Genomic DNA, 13,116 nt, shown 5'->3' with positions numbered 1-13,116 from the left:
CTGTTTCCTTTGCAGTACAGAAGATTCTTAGCCTGATGTAGTCCTATTTGTTTACTTTTGCTTTTATGGCCTGTGCTTCTGGGTCTTCTCAAAGAAGTCTTTGCCTATGCCAAAATTTCTGCAATGTTCCCTAGTAATTTGCTGGTATCAGATCATAGATTCAGATCCCTGATCCATTTGCGTTGATTTTTGTATAACGTATAAGATAGAGGTCTTGTTTCACACTTCTTCATGTGGAGATTCAATCATCTTGCAACACTTTGTTGAAGAGACTGGCCTGGGGGCTGGCACTGTGGCGTAGCTGGAAAAGCCAATGCCTATGTAGTAGGTAAAGCTAACACCTGCAGTGCCAGCATCCCATATGTGCACCAGTTAGTATCCCAGCTGTTCCACTTCTCATCCAGCTCTCTGCTATGGCCTGGGAGAGCAGTGGAGGATGGCCCAAGCCTTTGGGCCCCTGCACCCTTGTGGGAGTCCCAGAGGAAACTCCTGGCTCCTACCTTCAGATCAGAGCAGCTCTGGCCATTGCAGCCAATTGGGGAGTAAACCAGCAGATGGAAGACCTCTCTCTCTCTCTCTCTCTCTCTCTCTCTGTCTCTCTCTCCCTCTCCCTCTCCTTCTCTTGTATGTAATGCTGAATTTCAAATAAATCTTTTTTAAAAAAGAAAGAGAGAGACTGGCCTTTCTTCAAGGATCAATTTTAGTTCCTTTGTCAAAGATTAGTTGGCTATGGAGGTGTGGATTGATTTCTGGGGTTTCTATTCTGTTCCCTTGGTTATATGTCTATTTTTGTGCCTGTACCGGGCTTGTTTTGAACATAAGTGCCTTGCAAGATAACTTGAAGTTTGTTATTGTGATACCTCTGGCTTTTTTTTCTTGTTTACAATTGCTCTAGCTATCTGGGGTCTCTTGTACTTCCACACAAATTTTAGCATTGTTTCCTGTAAATCTGAGAAGAATGTCATTGGTACTTTGATTTGGACCACTTTGAGTTTTTTTTTTTTTGCTTATCTGTTTTTAGGATAACTTTGAATATGTAAATTGCTATGGATAGTATGGGCATTTTGATTATGTTAATTCTTCCAATCTACAAGCGTGGAAGGTTCTTCCATTTTTTTGTGTCTTCTTTGATTTCTTGTTTTAATATATTGTAATTTTCATTGTAGAGAACTTTGACATCCTTGTTTAAATTTATTTCAAGGTATTGAAATATTTTGTAGCTATTGTGAATGATATTGATCTTACATGTTCTTTCTCTGCCATGGCATTTTTCTGTGTATACAAAGGGTATTGATATTTGTGTGTTGATTTCATATCTTGCAACTTTACCAAACTCTCTTAAGAGTTTCAGCAGTCTCTTTTTTTAAGATTTATTTATTTACTTTAAAGTCAGAGTACACAGACAGAGAAGGAGAGGCAGAGAGAGAGAGGAGAGGGATAGTGAGAGAGAGAAAGGTCTTCCATCTGATAGTTCACTCCCCAGATGGCTGCAACAGCTGGAGCCGCACCAGTCTGAAGCCAGGAGCCAGGAGTTTCTTCCGGGTCTCCCACATGGGTGTAGGGGCCCAAGGCCTTGGGTCATCTTCTGCTGCTTTCCCAGGCCATAGCAGAGACCTGGATCAGAAGTGGAGCAGCTGGGACTAGAACTGGCACCCATATGGGATGCCAGCACGGCAAGCAGTGGCTTTACCTGCTATGCCACAGCACCAGCCCTGAGTTTCAGCAGTCTCTTAGTGGCGTTTATTTTCAGCTACTTCCCACAGTGTCTCTCACAGTGGAGTTTATTTTCAGCTACTTGAAAAGTTAGATAGAGAAAGAGAAGAGAGAAGGGGAAACAGATCTTTTATTCTCTGGTTCACTTCCTAAATGTCTGCTACAGCCAGGGCTGGTCCTAGCCAAGGCTAGGAGCCAGGATGATGATCTTGGGCTCCCAAATGAGTGAAAGATGCACAAGTATTTGGCATCATCTGCTGTCTCCCAGGATTCATTAACAAGGAGCAGAATCAGAAATAGAGTAGCCAGGGGGCCGGCGCTGTGGCATAGCAGGTAAAGCCACCGCCTGCACTGCTGGAATCCCACATGGGTGCCAGTTTGAGACCTGGCTGCTTTACTTCTGATCCAGTTCTCTGCTGTAGCCTGGGAAAGCAGTGGAAGACGGCCCAAGTGCTTGGGCTCCCGCACCTGTGTGGGAAGACCTGGAGGAAGCTTCTGGCTCCTGGCTTCAGACGGGCCAGGCTCATCCATTGCAGCCATCTGGGGAGTGAACCATTGGATGGAAGACCTCTCTCTCTCTCTCTCTCTCTCTCTCTCTCTCCCTACCTCCCTCCCTCCCTCCCTCCCTCCTTCTGTCTCTCTGTAGCTCTGCCTTTCAAATAATAAATAAATCTTTAAAAAAAGAAAGAAAAAGAGTAGCCAGGACTTCAGTCAGCACTCCAGTATTGGATACAGGTGTCTCTAGTAGTGTCCAGCTTGCTGTGCCACAAGGCCTGTGCCAGAATTCTTTTAACTCTATTTTCTCACAATTTTTTGAAGTATCCTCAGATATATGTGTGTGTAATGTATGTATATATGTGATAGCAAAAGCAGATATATATATATATAAACATGTATATTAAGACACTAAGACAAAGAACAAGTCATTTCAATATACATCTTTCAAATTAAGAGTCAGAGAACAATTTTATCCTCTAATCTAGACAGGTTGGGGTAAATAATAGTAAAACAAATCCTTCTATTCATCGGAAAACATATACCTCTCTGAAGACTTACATATTTTTAAAAAAAGTTATGAGGAATTACATTTAATTTTACAATCTAAATCCTTTGATGGTATTCACAGGGACTGAAAAGACAGCCCTTGGATGAATGCTATAATTGCATAGGGACCTTTTGAGAGATAGAGTTAATTTAGAAAATGGCAAAGACATGAGCCCCTGGGGTGGGGTGGGGGTATAGGTTGAAGAAGGTTTCTCTGATGAACTGATAGGAGTATAGTTCCTTGCCTCATCCCTCTCCATCTTTATATCTGTGAAACCAACATCAAATTTACTGCTCCCACCACACCCACATAAAATGGCAGCAAATGCGTGGCAAACTCTTACAGAAATTCTATTTCAAAAAGAGGGGAATGGAGAGCATAAAGAAGTGACTAGAAATTCAGACCTCAGCAAATGCTGGGTCTTTATTTTTTAAGACTTATTTGAAAAGCAGTTACAAAGGGAAGAATGGGGGTGGGGGAGAGAGATGTCTTCCATCTGCTAGTTCACTCCCAGAATTGCCGAAATGCCCAAGGCCCAGACCGGCCAGAGCCAAGATCCAGGAATTTCTTTCCAGTCTCGCACGTGGGTGCAGGGATCAAAGTACTTGGGCCATCCTCAGCACCTTTCACAGATGCAATGGCAGGGAGCAGGATCAGAAGTGGAGCAGCTGGGACATGAACCAGCACCCATAAGGGATGCCAGCACATCAGGCCATGGCCTAACCCACTGAGGCACAGTGCCAGGCCCTGTTGGGCCTTTTTTGATGAAGATTCAGTAGGAGAGAAAAGCAAAGTAGAATCCAGGAGTAACAAAATATCGAAATCACTAAAACTAGAGTCCTGATTAGATTAATGTGAGGGTCATCTCTCCAAAGGCTGCCTCAAAGAAAAAGATAAAAATTATGTTTAGCTATTGAAAATAAGACAAAATTAAGTGAAGCTTTATGGATGTACTGGACAGAAGGAAAGATTAATATAAATTTGACTAGGAGCTGGCCCTGTGGTGTAGCAGGTTAAGCTGCCACCTTCAGTGTCAGTATCCCATATTCGCGCTGGTTCTAGTCTGGACTGTTCTGCTTCTGATCCAGCTCTCTGCTATGGCCTGGGAAAGCAGTAGAAGATGGCCCAAGTGTTTGAGTCCCTGCACCCATGTGGGAAGACCTGGAGGAAGCTTCTGGCTACTGGCTTTGGATTGGTGCAGCTCCAGCCGTTGCAGCCAGTTGGGGAGTGAACCAGTGGATGAAAGACCTCTCTCTCTCTCTGCCTCTCCTTCTCTCTCTGTGTAACTCTGACTTTCAAATAAATAAATAAATCTTTAAAAATAATAAATAAAATATAAATTAGACTACATCAAATGAAAATATTATACCAGTATCAAGTCTAGACAGATACGTACTTTATTTTTCCATAATGTTTTTGACTCTGTGACACCTCACAATTTAACAGGCACTTGAGACTGAGCAGCTGTGCCACCATGTAACAAGTAACCACCAGTTAGTCACTCCTCAATTCCATTGTCACATTCCAGGCTGCACAGGTGCATGCCACCCTGCTTCTCCACCTTCCCCCAAGTAATGTGTGGTTCTGAGTACAGTAAACCAATAAATGTAAAATAAAGCTTTAACGAAACAGTGTAATTTAGTGCCAAAATTCTGCGCAGCAAGTAGGGTCAGTCAAGGAAGCCCTTTCCTGGCCACGGGGTTCTCAGACAGACTTCCTCTACCAAGCCTGGCAGCCAGTCCCATGGGGAGGTCAGGCGCGAAGTCACCAATGAATCAAAGAGCTCAGCACACAGCATGGCAGGTGCTACTTTCTCTGTCCAGTTTGGCTCTGTTGTGTCTCCCTGTGGCATGCTCGCAGCTCCACAGGCCTCTGATCTACCTGGCAGGGCAGTTTCACAGGGGCCAAGTGCTCCTGCCCGCCCCTGTGTGGGAGTGACAGTGTGAGGTGAAGCAGTGTTGGCCTACTTGCCACCCTCAGAATCGGGGCCCTGTATCTCTGCAGGATGCCTGGGCACAGTGGTCGTCTCACTTCTCACCAAGGTCCACATGGCCACCCTGTCCCTAACCGGCTGTTACAGCACCACAGTGACCACCATATCTGCATAGCAGAGAGGCAGGAGCTAAGAGTTTGGGGTTCCCTTCTCTGTGAGTATCCTCCGTGCCCACGTCTCTGCCCCATAATTTTGCTTCTTACTCCCTAAATGGTTTAATAGTGACTGGGGCAGGACAGAGGAGCAGGGAGCCTGTGGCTTGCAGAGACCCAACCTTGGCATGCACTGACATTCTAAATGGTCTGTTCATGTCCTCTGGGACCTTTGCTGATCTTCCATCTGATGGTCCACTCTCCAAATGGCCACGATGGCCAGAACTGGGCCATACTGAAGCCAGGAGCCAAGAACTCTATCCACTCTAATATATTAGGATATTTTATTATGAGAAGATAGGATTGCTTTCTGATCTCCTAGATAAGAATGATAATCAAAATGAAAGTATCTACAATGTCTCACTTTTTTTTTTTTGACAGGCAGAGTGGATAGTGAGAGAGAGACAGAGAGAAAGGTCTTCCTTTTTCCATTGGTTCACCCTCCAATGGCTGCCACAGCTGGCGTGCTGCGGCTGGCGCACCGCACTGATCCAAAGGCAGGAGCCAGGTGCTTCTCCTGGTCTCCCATGGGGTGCAGGGCCCAAGCACTTGGGGCATCCTCCACTGCCTTCCCGGGCCACAGCAGAGAGCTGGCCTGGAAGAGGGGCAACCGGGAAAGAATCCGGCACCCCAACCGGGACTAGAACCCGGTGTGCCGGCGCCGCTAGGTGGAGGATTAGCCTATTGAGCCACAGCGCCGGCCTCATTTTGTTTTAAATATTTGCCAAATTGCATATTTAAATATTTGTCAAATCAGTAGTTTTTGTTTTTGGTTTTTTTTGATGTTGTTGCTGTTTTTTTTTTTTTTTTTTTTTTTTGGGACAGGCAAAGTTAGACAGTGAGAGAGAGAGACAGAGAGAAAGATCTTCCTTCCATTGGTTTACCCCCGAAATGGCCCGTACATCTGGCACCCTGTGCTGATCCGAAGCCAGGAGCCAGGTGCTTCCTCCTGGTCTCCTATGCAAGTGCAGGCCCAAGCACTTGGGCCATCCTCCACTGCACTCCCGGGCCACAGCAGAGAGCTGGACTGGAAGAGGAGCAACCGGGATAGAATCCGGTGCCCCAACTGGGACTAGAAACGGGGTGCTGGTGCCGTAGGCGGAGGATTAGCCTAGTGAGCTGTGGCACCAGCTGAATTGGTAGTTTTTTAAACAGATGCAATATCGTTTGTATACACAATTCTAAAAGCATAATGATATATCCTTCTTCTCGCTCTCCCACTCTTCTTCCTTGTATTTTTTCTTTAGTTTTTGAGATAACATTTTAAATACACTTTACAGTAAAAAAAGTCTTAATATTCACCAAAGAAAAGTTTAACAAATAAAATGCAAAAAGACCCTAGTTTAGTGGGAATATAGTGAATGGCTATAAACAATATTTAAAAATGAAGACATCAAATGAGAAACTAATATGTGTCCTAATTCCTTTACAAAAAGTCTCATGGGAAATCTTTCATTATTTACCAAATATCAGTGCAAAAACATCTATTTATATGATCTCTAAACAAATGGATTGTGTGTAATAAAGTAGAAGTTTTCTCAAGTTTTCTTGACAGTCTCACATAAAAACTGTTTAATAAATGTAAACAACTTCAACCCCCTTGTAAATTTTAGAAATTGTTAGGCAGTCTACACTGTTTCTAGTTAATAATTCCACATACTAGAACTACTGGGGTATTTCCTAGAAAGCTACTCAGAAAGGCCAGGTCCTGGAACTGAGACCCTGTTTCCTGCATGGGAAGAAAGGAGAATTGGGGACCCCATAGACGACAGCTCCTCACATGCAGTGCATAAAGCCCACACACACAGCACTGCTGCTCCCTAGTGACCACTCTGTTCACACTGCACAATCAGGGAGATGCGGGGCTGCTGCCACTCAGCTCCCCACAGATGGCTCTGGGGCCCAGACTTCTCTGCTAACAGGGAAGGGGCAGGGTGCCTGGGTCCTGGGTGCCAGTCCAGGCCCCACCCTGTAGACCACAGGGAACCCAGGGAAGTGCTGTGCTGACAGTGAGATGGGGCCCAAGGTTCCAGAGACACCCTCTGGGAGCCCACGTCCTGCCATCAGGTACCACCAGCTTCCCCTTCCCCCACTCTGGACACCTGGCCACACACACTCACCATTCCCGGGCATCCAAGATGGGCTGTGTTGTGGTGGACAAGGTCAGAGAACAGCGGATGCCACACAGGGCCTCGAGTCTCCCAGTGGCAGAGACCCCTCCTTGGACCTCTCTCCTCCAGAAATTTAGAACTCTGTGGTGTCACAATCCAGTGTGATTATGTGGCAGTGACGTCACTGCGCCTGATCGGACAGCTCACATAGCTGTCAGCACACAGGACTCAGAAGATGCAACAAATCAGCATCGTTCACAGCAGGGACGGGAACTCCAGGCCACTCCAGATAAGTAGAGAGGTGAGGTCTGGGTTCAGGGGCCAAGGGCCTCCTCCAGGGCTGCACCCTTTCACCAGCAGGATCCTGACACCTGCTGGGACCCTCCTGCCTCCCCACGGGTCTTCCTGGGAGAATCCCACCTGGAGGCTGCAGTAACCTGCTTAGGTGAGTTAGAGAGTATTGGCTATTTATTGGCTTTGGTCTTTTTCATTTTCTTCATATTGCTGACTCATTTCTCTGTGGGGTTTTTAATATTGAGAATATTTACAGATATTACAAAGTCAATCCTTTTTTCATCTCTCCTAGATATTTGTTTTCTAGTCTGCCTCTTGACCTTTAATATTATTTTCTGTATGTTTCTTGCTGGTACTTAGTAATTAGTGGATTTTATGCATTAATCTTTCCAGTAATATTGTTAAATTTATTTATCAGTTGTATTTATTATTAGATTTTATGAATTATTTAGGTGCTTAAGTGTCATCCTATATAATTCTTTGTGTGTATGTGTATATATATATATATATATACACAATTTCATTCCTTATAAATTAAACTTCACACATTTTTTGCCATTTTATTTCCCTGATTACCCTTACAATAGAAAATTGAAAAGAAAGAGTGGTGGCGTCTGGGTGTAGGCTTACATCCAGGGAAAAGCTTTCAATGATTCTGTATTAGTTGTGTTGGTTTTTGTAGGTTTCTTTTAATCTTGATCAAACTGAAGAAGTTACTTTCTGCTTGTTTTCACTGATATAAGGTTTTTTTATTAGATGCTGAGTTTTATTAAATATTTTCAACATGTAATCTAAACAATCACATGATTGTCTTTTTGCATTTTTCACCTATTTGGATGGCTTTTTTGGGAACCTTGACAACTCTTGTATTTTTTTATTATCTCTTGCTTGTAATTGACCTATTATGTTTTCCTTTATTATTTCATTTATTGTAATAATACTTTGCCGCCTGGTGAGTCATGGGCTGGCTGTTGTGGTTCGCCGGGACCAGGAGGCCAGGGCGGGGTCCCAGCCTGGCTCCCCGTGACCCCTTGCGGTCAGGGCAGGGCAGGCTCCCCAGGTGCGCACGGCCTCACCAGGCAGTGGCCAAGATGGGGACGCGCCTTGTGATGGCCTTGTCTGCCACCTGCAGGCATGGGCTCCAAGGCCAAGAAGCGCGTGGTGCTGCCCACGGTGGAGCAGATCCTGGAGGACATGAGCAGGGCACTGGCCCAAGACCCTGTCTTCACCGCGCTGGCCCTGGAAGGTAGGGGGCTCGGGCCGGGGCAGGGCAGGGGGTGGACCCGAGGCCCCAGGAGCGGTGGCTGGGCAGGACCTTGGGTCCTGTGCTGCATGGGCCTGGGGCCGAGGAAGGCATTGGCACCATTAACGGAAGGGGAGCGTGCCATGGGACAGGGGCCATGGTGGAGGTCACAGGGGTCTCCGACCCGGCCTGGGGTGGAGCTGAGAAGTGGGGTGTGCAAGGACAGGGTTCCGCATGCAGAATCGGCGTGGACTCTGTGGTGCTCAGCTGTACTGAGCCTTGGGCCCAGATGGACCCAGAGTGCCGGCCCCGCCCTCCCCAGACACGCCCAGTGGACCGAGGCCTGAGGATTCTATGGGAACCTACTGTGCTTTCTCTTTCTTTCTTTTTTGAAAAAGACATTAGAGACAGAGGGAGATCTGTCCACTGGTTCACTTCCCAAATGGCTGCAGCAGCAGGAACTGGGCTGACCAGGAGCCAGGAGCTCCATCCGGGTCTCCCACGTGGGTGCAGGGGCCCAAGCACTTGGGGCATCCTCCACTGCTCTCCCAGGGCACAGCAAAGAGCTGGATCAGAAGTGGAGCAGCCGGGACTTGAACTGGCACCCCTATGGGATGCCAGAGTCCCAGGCAGCAGCTTTACTGCTACACCAGAGTGCTGGCCCTGGGAGCCTACTTTTTAGAATTAAGTTATACTGGGGCCCTGTGCCTTCGTGGGACCCGGAGGGAGCACCTGGCTCCGGCCTGGCCCAGCCCCGGCTGTTGTGGCCGTTTGGGGAGTTAACCACAGATAGAGGATCTCTCTCTCCCTCTCTCCCTCTTTCTCTCTCTCTCCCTCTCTCTCTCTCTCCCCCTCCCTCCTTCCCTGTTCTCTCCCTCTCTCCCTCTCTCTCTCTCTCCCCCTCCCTCCTTCCCTGTTCCCTCCATCTCTCCCTCTCTCTCTCTCTCTCTCTCTCTCCTGTCAGATGAATTAAACAACCCCAGCTGTACTACCACATTCTGTGCCGTGCTCTGTGTGACGCAGGGTTGCTCAGCATCGCCATGGGCTGCTGCCGTCTGCCGGAGGTTCTGTGGGACAGGGCACCTGGCGGAACTCGGGCTGAGCTGTGTTTCAGTCACCGGCTGCCTTTTGTCTGTTGCGAGTCTCCTGTAGCGAGCAGGTGTCCGGCCGAGGTTCGAGGCCAGGTTCCCGGCCATGGCCAGGGAGGAGCTGGCGGCTGTAGCGCCACAGGAGCGGACCCACTCCCTCCTTTCAGCAAAATGTGTTTGCTGACCAGGTGGGGCCAGGCTGCCTGTCTTCCTGCTGCTGCTCCAGCCCTGGAGGAGGGACCTGGACCACATGGGAGGTCATGGACCACATGTGTGGGGGGGTCGTGGACCATGTGTGTGTTTGTGTGGGATTGTGGGCCACGTGTGTGTGTGTGGATTGTGGACCACTTGTGTGGGGTCTGCACCAGGTGTGTGTGGGGGTCATGGACCGCATGGGGGGATCGTGGACCATGTGTGTTGGCACACTGCTGTCCCATCGCTGCCTCTGAGGGTCATGGCCATGCTCCCCTACAACCCCCCATGCAGTCTCGCTCGGGGTGCATCTTCCTAGGAAGTGCCACAGCCCATTTGGCAAAAAAAAACAAATTACATTCTGCTGCCTCGGGCTGACCTGGGCCCTTCTTCCCTGGCCAGGGCGCCAGCTGGGCTGTGTGGGTGCCCAGGACTGCTCCCCCCACAACAGGCCCTGTCCATCTCTCGGAGCCACCCTTGGCCCTGGCCTTCCTCAGGGACAGGGCCCTGAGAGGGCCGGGTCTGTGGCGTAGGGGGCGAAGCCGCCACCTGTGATCTGGGCTGCAGGGCATCTGATCCGGTTCCCTGCTGGTGGCAGCCGGCAGCCCTGGTGTGGGCCCTGCTGTTTCCATCATTGCTGAGGAGAGCATTTCTAGAACAATCTGATAGACGAGCACAGCAGGTACGTGGGAACCCAGAGCTCCATGTGGGTGGCAGGGACCCCGCTATTGAGATTGGTGTGCTTCGGCTGGCATGTGAGGTGCCAGGTCATGTATGGGCCCCCAAGAGTGACTGTGGGGCGCCCAGGCCGCCAGGGTGGGCTTGTGCTGTACAGGGGTCTACAGGCACCCGCGTCCCCAGGCTGGGCTCCCTCCTGCTGGGTGGCTCTGGTCTCGGGGGTTCCCTCACAACTGACTCTTCCTCATGCTGTCCCAGACCTCCCAGGAGACCCCAGGAAGAGTGAGGACCCTGAGGCTCAGCAGGAGTGGCAGTACCAGCAGTGCCGGGCCTAGATGGCTGCCAAAGCACAGCTGCAGCGGGCAGGCAAGGGGCTGAGGCAGCAATACCAGGGCCTGCGGTGAGCCAGTGCTGAGCTGGAGCTGGACATTTGCCACGTGATGTGCACGGTGCTGCCTGGTGCCTCCTCCAGCTGACCTGAGCCCTTCCCCACCCTGGGCCCAGGCTGGACTCTGTATGGGTGCCTGAGACCACCTCCCACCAGCGGACCCTGTGTGGGCACCTGGGACCACCTCCCCCCAGCGGACCCTGTGTGGGCACCCAGGACCAGCTCCCCCCAGCGGACTCTGCCCATCTCATGGGGCCACTCTGTGCTCCGTTGCCTGGCGGTAGCCCGGCGCACCACTCCCTGGCCGAGAGGGGGAGCCAGCTGTCCTGGCGGGGGCTGGCAGGCCTCATGTTGCCACTCCTGGGCAGGAGCCACCCCTTCGTCACCGTGGGAGAGGCTGATGCAGCGGACAGCAGAGTGGCCACAGGCCAGGAGCTGGACGCCCTCCCTGGGACAGAGGCCACGCCGGCCCCCGGTTCTCTGCGTCCCGAGGGGCAGGGCCGAGCCCCAGGGCCACAGGAGTTTCTCTTCTGCTGCCTGAGCCTCAGAGACCCCAGCCACAGCCGCTCAGCCGGGGCAGAGACCCCCCCCCCAGCCCACTGGGCACTGTCGGGCCTGACAGAGCCTGGGCCACAGCCAAGGAAGGAGCCGGACAGAGACGCCCCAGTGGGACAGTCTTCCCGGGCCAGCGGGGACCCCTGGCCTCCCTGCTCGTGGCCAGCGTGGGAGGCCCGCCCCGCCCCACTTATGCAGCAAGAGGCGACTGGACAGCTCCATTTATTAAAGCTGTGGGACATGGGTGCGGGGGGTCGTGGTCCTTCTGCGAACCCGCAGCTTTACATGGGGTGCTGGCGGGGGGGCGCTGTGCTAAGTACACGTGGGACAGATGCTGCAGGGCATGAGGAACAGGTGGGTGGGCGGAGGGAAGGCCGCCAAGTGGCCGCCCATTCTGAGTGGCCCTGGGAATGGCTGGGGGGGGTACTGGTGTCCAGGGTCAGGGGCTGGGCAAGACCCGGTCCCCAGGACAGGGCCTGCAGCCCCGCCTCAGCTCCATTGCCCAAAGGTCACTCTGTGATCTCCCCACGCTGGGCGGGGTGAGCTGTGCCTGCGTTTCCCCCTCACTGCTCTGGGAGCAGCCCTGAGCCCCAGGCCTGGGGACACCCAGCAGTCCCTGTGTGCAGAGGCCTCAGGCACTGCCTCACCCCTGCTGCTGGTCATCTCCTGGCCGGCTGCCCACGCTCCCCAGGACCCCTGCTTGGCAGCCGTGGCCTAGAAGGAAGTGCGTGGCACCTGGGGTGCACCCCGGAGCTTGGGGACCACCCCTGCTCCTCCTGGGCTGTGTCCTGTGGGGCACGGCTGGGGCCTGAAGGGGTGCCCGCTCGGGCGGCTGCCTGCGGCTGTCTGGCCAAGGCCCAAGGGTGTGGAGCACAGGATACAGCAGGTGAAGCCCCCTCCTGGGGGATGGGGTGAGGGGGTAGCCCTGCTGGGCAGCCACCTGTAGGTTCCCTTCCCCCAGCCAAATTCTGCAGGAAAGAGGTCGCCGGCTCTCTCTGCAGCGCGCTCCTCTGTGGAGGTGGGCAGGGCCGCGGGGCCCCCTCTCCTGCTGCATTCAGGCTCCTGGGGTGTGATGAGGCTCTGGTCCCTGGGCTGTGATGGCCCTGGGGTCCCGTGGTCCTTGTGCTGTCCACGTGGTCCATGCAGAGGAAGCTGGGAGGGAGGCATAGAGCGAGGCGCCCTTCTGCCCCATGCCTGCCTTGCCCACTGTGCCTTGGCCGGGCAGTGGCATCCCAGGGCAGCAGGGTTAGCCCAACCCCAGCATCCCCGGAGGAACCCCGTCCCTCTCACAAGCTTGCTGTCCTCCAGCCTCCCCCTGTGGGTGGGTGAGGGTCCAGGGTAGCCTGACAGCCCCCTCCCCTCCCTGCCACCTTTCCCTCGGGCCCCCCAGGGCGCTGTCTGGGCTCCAGCCCACACCCCTGCTCCCCCAGCTGAGGCTGGGAGGGGAAACCAACTGGTGGAGCCCTCATTAAGGAATTAGCAGGAGCAGTAATTACAGGCTCCTGTTCTGCTCAGTGGTGACAGCCCCAGCCCGCCTCCTGAGCCTGCTCCCTCCCCTCGGCCGGGTGAGCCTTGGGGTTGCAGCAGTGGCTCCCCCGGGGTCGCCTCTAGGGCGGGCACTTGCACCCCATTCCCTTCTGAGAGGAGGCCTTGGCGAGGTGAGG

The 13,116-nt window shown here is 52.1% G+C and overlaps 1 long non-coding RNA gene across 2 annotated transcripts in view; it reads left to right on the top strand.

Moving 5' to 3' along the window:
- The window catches only part of LOC149121355 (uncharacterized), a 47,200-nt gene that overhangs the window by 24,604 nt on the left and 9,480 nt on the right, over positions 1 to 13,116 (top strand). The window contains exons 3-4 of one of the 2 annotated variants that reach the window (XR_016224115.1): positions 8,441 to 8,554; positions 10,768 to 12,035. The exons of the other annotated variant lie outside the window; for it this stretch is intronic. This is a non-coding gene — a long non-coding RNA (uncharacterized LOC149121355). Of the gene's footprint in view, positions 1 to 8,440; positions 8,555 to 10,767; positions 12,036 to 13,116 lie in introns of those variants that run through there. 2 annotated transcript variants of the gene reach the window in all.

This window comes from Oryctolagus cuniculus, chromosome 17, assembly GCF_051225735.1.
Source record: "Oryctolagus cuniculus isolate XC-2025 breed Fujian yellow rabbit chromosome 17, ASM5122573v1, whole genome shotgun sequence".
NCBI lineage: Eukaryota > Metazoa > Chordata > Mammalia > Lagomorpha > Leporidae > Oryctolagus > Oryctolagus cuniculus.
This window is presented reverse-complemented; position numbering and strand designations above follow the sequence as displayed.